We start from the raw sequence: 6,041 nt of genomic DNA, 5'->3' as shown, positions 1-6,041 counted from the left end.
CCACATCACAGAGCCGTCAGTGGGTCAACGAATCACAGGCTTGTCAGGAACACATACCAAAACTATTACAGATCAAGAGTTGGTGAATTGGATTTTCTTCCCTACGCAGGCCTCCCACGTCTAGTACTCCCAGTGGAGTTACAGTAAGCCAACTGTCCACCTATAACAACAAACACACCATGCAAACATCTCCCTGCAGTCCAGAATCCAAATCATTCACAAATGTAGGCTTGACTATTACAGTCATATAAAATTATTATTTTAATTTTAGCACCTCTTCATTGTGGGATCTATACTGTTTTGTTTTTTTGCTCAAGGTAATTTAGTGGTAAGTTAGTGGTTTGTCAAGATTCTCATCTGCAAAACAAATCCCAACGGTCTCACATATCTGAACAACCAAGGCGTCATCTTATTCACACTTTTGACCATGCTTCAAAATCCGACGCACATGGCACCCTTTAGCGTCAGGTAGATGACGCTCATCCTCGGGCGTCATCTAACGCCTTTAGCGTCAGTTAGATGACGCTTCCGTTTTTAGCGTCAGTTACATGACGCTTCCGTTATGGGTAGGTTTAGGTCTGGGGTAGGGTTAGCGTCTCATATTGACGCTAAAGGGTGCCATGTGCGTCGGATGTTGAAGCATGGTCAAAAGCGTCAGTTAGATGACGCCTTGGGATGAGAATGCGTTGATCTATGTATATTATATATTATATGTGGAGAAATTAAGTTTTAGTTTGTTGATTGATCATAGGTATTATCATTCCAGACTATAACACAACAAAAACAACAACAACAAAAACATAACTTTTCACTTAAGTACAAAAAGGCCTACAACTTGAGTAGTACAAAGAATTGTACCATTGTAGCATTTTTCACAATATGTCATAAATTCCGTGAAATTGTCATTGAGCAGTTTAATTTTAAAGCTTATATATATTGTATATTCCTCAATATAATTGTCAGTTTTTTGGGGATATTATTTTAGTTTGAGATGTAGATATTTACATGACATCACATCAAGACCCAGAAAGGACTTTGTGAACAGGTGTTCATCCATGATGCACACATTTTTGAGTTAAAGTTATCCCATGGCACCCAGAGAGAGGCTTTCTCTGTAAAAGCATGTGCATATATTATACCACTGCAGCTATAGTGGACTTACATGCCTGACAAAGGAAAAAAATTGCCAAAAAATTGTGCTTTTGTGAATTGAAAATAAGTTACCTGATGTACAGTAGGTGTAGCATTCCACAACAGATAAAACAACACTATAAAGCACACTCGGATTTGCGCAGTATATGAACCTGAGGCAAGGAGTCTGCATGCAAATAGATATGAGCAAAGACAAGCTTTGATGACTCATCATCTTACAACAATCTCAAACATCAAACACGGGCGGCAGTTCAAACTTGTCACAGTGGCGGGATCCTACAGGCAAGGATGGGATCTACCTCAAAACACCTACATAAACTCGGCAAAGGTATGGAGAGGCAACTAATATGTTGGAAGCTTTAAAAAAAACCTTCATTTACTAGTCTAAATTTTAAGATCTGACCAAACCAAATTAAATTGAGGTTGAAGAACACATTTTGACCTGGGAATATTATTTAATTCAGAAACGTTTAATCCATCCATAGACTTATATAGTTTACATATAGTTTACTCACACACTTTTGATAGGGGGAATTAACTTTTACAAAAGAAGATTTGAGACAGGAGAAAGTTCAGGAGAGTTCAGGAGTCAACCTGCATTGAAATGCAACCTTTGTGTTACAGATCCTCAACCATTAAACTATTAAACCATTAGGCTGTTTAATGCAGATTTTAGTTGAGACTTAAAAACGTAAAACTTCTTAATTAATATGTAAAAACTATTTTTGTATTGGACATATTCATCTATTTTGACTTGATACAACACTGCCATCAGCAGTGCAACACTGAGAACATCAAATACCAAATCAGAGGATTGTATCATTAGTTATCTTTGTTTTGTATTTGTCTGCAACGCACAGCAAGATAATAACATTCGAACTCACACTGTATCGGTTTCTGCTGAAAATATACTACTGCTATTTTTTTGCCCAATCATATACTCATAACTATAACACTGGAATACTTCATTCTGATTGGTCGATCACAGCATTCTGCATTCAAATATTTTTGTAGAATAATCACTAAACTGTATAAATTAACAATTTGCACTGACAACTGATTGTATATCGAGCTGTAGTTTCATCCCTCCAGTATCATACTGTTTCTCACATAATTATACAATTGTTATAACTCAAACTACTTTGTCCATTTATTTATTTGATACGGTTTTCACAAATTGTTTGTAATGTTCTTCATTTGAAAGTTAGTTTTGATAAAAATATTTGCTGATGTAAATGTAAATTTAGTCTGAAAGCCACTGCAAACAGCACAGGTACACGTGTACATTGATACAGAACGTCCCTTCTCAGGAAGTAGAGAAGGAAATTCTAGCAAATTATTAAAGAAAACACAGACACGCATTGAGTAGATTTAGACTAACGTTCACGTTTACTGAACCGCTTGCTGCATAACAAAAAACATTGGCCAGTTGCCATATCAGTTGTACCTCCACATGCATACTCCACATGCGCATTGGGAACCGAATCAGTGTTCAGAACATTACAACAATATACCCAGTAGTCATTGCACAGTGCTTTATGAAGGTTGCCTAAAATAAAGACAATAAAAAGCATTGTCTGTGTTTGATGGAGTTGCAGGGCATCCAAATAGACAATTTTTGTCAAAGTGAAACTTTAGGGAGTGATACAATTTTGTGATAAAATTTGTATTAAGAATTGCATTTACATGTGTTATAAGACATACATCAATAGAAATAAAGTGCACACTGAACTCTTTTTGATTTTAAAAATGCCATCCCACCCACCCACAGCGACCATATACAACCCCCCTCTCTCCCTCCCCACTCCCTAACACGTTAGGCACAATTATAGACAATCTATAACATAAAATAAATAAATAAATACAATTCCACAATACTAGTACAGTGCAAAGACATGTCTTTTTTTACAGCAAGTTCTTAATTTTAGCTGATATAGTTTTTTGAGTGACCCTTTGCATCCTTGCCACTGCTCCATGTTCGCAATGTCTAGGAAAGAATACATCCAGTGTGATCAAGCTAAAGAGTGTGGAGGTTTCCAATGTTGTCTTGCCAATTTTATTGTTTACTGTTTTAATGGTTTTTATCTGCTTTGTACAGTGTCCTTGGGTGTCCTGATAAGGCGCTTTAAATAAAATTTATTATTATTATTAATGTAAGGCAAGCATTTTCTTAGCTGCAGTTAATCCAGAGAATAAAAACTTTTTCAAGTCATCATTTAAAAGCAACAGTTTAGGACAGCATGATATGTCAGTTTCCAGAATGTCCTTCTGTCTCCAAAAATGATTAACTTCAGGACAATCCCAAAATATATGTATACCAAATCTCCCGAGCAGAAATTACAATTGGATGATGAGAAAAGCTTCCTTAAATGGGTGGTATAATGCCCCTTTTCACAAGATGTAAAATAAATCTCTGATGTCCCCAGAGTGTGTATGTGAAGTTTTAGCTCAAAATACCCCACAGATTATTTTTTACAGCACGTTAAAATTGTCACTTTTTGAGGGTGAGCAAAAACGTGTCGTTTTGTCTGTGTCCCTTTAAATGCAAATGAGTTACTGCTCCCGGCACAGAGGGTGGAGATACAAGAGCTTGTGTGTGTGTGTGTGTGTGTGTGTGTGTGTGTGTGTGTGTGTGTGTGTGTGTGTGTGTGTGTGTGTGTGTGTGTGTGTGTGTGTGTGTGTGTGTGTGTGTGTGTGTGTGTGTCCGATTACCTCAGGCAGACAAGCACTAAAATGTCAGAAACTGTTCTGTTTATGTTTAAACTGGAGTCGGACAATGATGGAGAGACTCAAGAAGAAGTGACAACATGTAGAATGTGACAGGACGTTTCTGAATGGTTAGTTGATGAATGATAATGATAATCTATAAAATCGCTCATGTGGGAATTGTTGTAAGATGCCTACAGTGTGACATGCTATTGCATTTGTGTTACATACTGTATTGCATGTGAAAAGACAGATGCGACAGCTTGAGCAGACTCACAAATGTGCTACTACAACAACTGTTCCTCTTCTCAACATGGACTGCGTGTTCCCGAGTGCAGGGTTTATGTAAATTTTAGGGTTAGTGATGCCACTAACCCGGGAGGAATGTCGTGTAGTCCCTATCAGCCGTTTGTTGTAGTCCTTAAAAAACAATTTCTTTAAAAGCAAATATCTTCCTTTGCTTTGAACTTTGAGCGTTGTAACTTTGCATGTTGTTTATGCTGAAACAGCAACATTACACACTAACTAAAGTTAGAACACCTTCTAGGGATGAGATACATCATATTAATAATTTTGTAGTGAATTAATTGATGGTTAGGTTTTTTTAAACAAATTTAAGATTGGCCCCTATTGAATCCCAACAGACATCATCATTGTTATCTTCTATTTCCATACCATATATATCTCTGTACCAGATGTCCAAAATTGGTAACGGTAAACTTTAGGGAGCTCCTGATTTAAGGAGCATTGAACGCTGTGTAGTGACTCATATATCCCCAACACAACCCTAACATAACTAATTTCTCTTCATGTTGGAGTCCTATAATGTTCTGCTGACTGTATTGTCGCTTGATTAGTGTGTTTATATGATTATGAGGGTAGAATTCATGTCAAGGTCATTTTAACTTCCTATTGTAATATCCTAAAATCCCCCAAAATGGTCTTTTTAGAGTAGTGCATCAGTTTGGTCAGCTGTTTTATAGATTCATCCAGGCAAAGGTTCATTCGACAGTGTCATTTTCAGCACAATGGAACAGACTGTCTTGTGAATGATGTCTAAGAAATGTAGGTGAAAGAGGACGCGCATATCTGTCATTCCCCACTCAACTCTCAAGTGGCCACTATACTTTAAAGTACTGTCAAAACGTTCTTGCCCAAGACACTTTTAGTGAAACCAGCAGACAAACTGGTGAAATTTTAGGGGTCAGGAGAAGGTAAGAGACATCTGTTTACCTATAATCCTTCCTAAGCAAAAGCTTGGTATGATTGGACTTTTAACAATGTTTCACGTGAACACACGATCCCTTCTTTAGGAATATGTTTGCCACTCAACCGTCAAGAAGGGCAGAGTAAAATTAGAAGTTACCAACCACAAGTGACTATGCAGTTCGGCATCTCTCAATACACATCACATGTCCTCGATCTACAGGATTGTTTTGTGGCATTTTTACAGAATATCAGTTTGTTTACAACTGAGGTCTTTAAGTCCATCTCTCTTTTCCCTTGTTTGTTGCTGCCATTCGGCTCTCTCTCTCTCTCTCTCTCTCTCTCTCTCTCTCTCTCTCTCTCTCTCTCTCTCTCTCTCTCTCTCTCTCTCTCTCTCTCTCTCTCTCTCTCTCTCTCTCTCTCTCTCATGGCTCTGAGCCAGAGGTGACAGATTTAGAGGAGGCACAGGTTCTATTTTCTCCACCTGTATAAATGATACAGAAACTCAAGCCTGGACCACTCTGCTGCTCCGGGTCCCGAGGCATTTCCATGGAAAGCCAGACTCATGATCTGGACACGAGGATCACTTACAGCCACTGAACATTAAGTTAAACCAAACTGTGTTTCTCAGGGAATTTTTATTCTCTGGAAAGAACTTTTATAGATATGGAAAACGGTAGCAACCATTTAATGGACCCCTGAATAATTTCTCTTGGGCCAAAAACCCCTGTCATTAAGTGGGTACAGTAAGTTGGTTAGGTCATCTCTACCATTTGGGTAACATGCTCAAGTTGCAATGTTTGCTCATTTGGATACACCGAGATATGAACTGAGAGCGTCCTTTGTATTTATGTTGGTTTCATATGGTTCTGAAAAACCTAATTTTAATTTTAATTTTTCATATGGTTTTGAAATTAAAATTTTGATATTGTCCTTACACCTTAATAATCATTATCAAACATGATTAAGAAATATAT

Source organism: Rhinichthys klamathensis, unplaced genomic scaffold (assembly GCF_029890125.1).
Source record: "Rhinichthys klamathensis goyatoka isolate OS25496 unplaced genomic scaffold, OSU_Roscu_1.1 h1tg000036l_1, whole genome shotgun sequence".
Lineage (NCBI taxonomy): Eukaryota > Metazoa > Chordata > Actinopteri > Cypriniformes > Leuciscidae > Rhinichthys > Rhinichthys klamathensis.
This window is presented reverse-complemented; position numbering follows the sequence as displayed.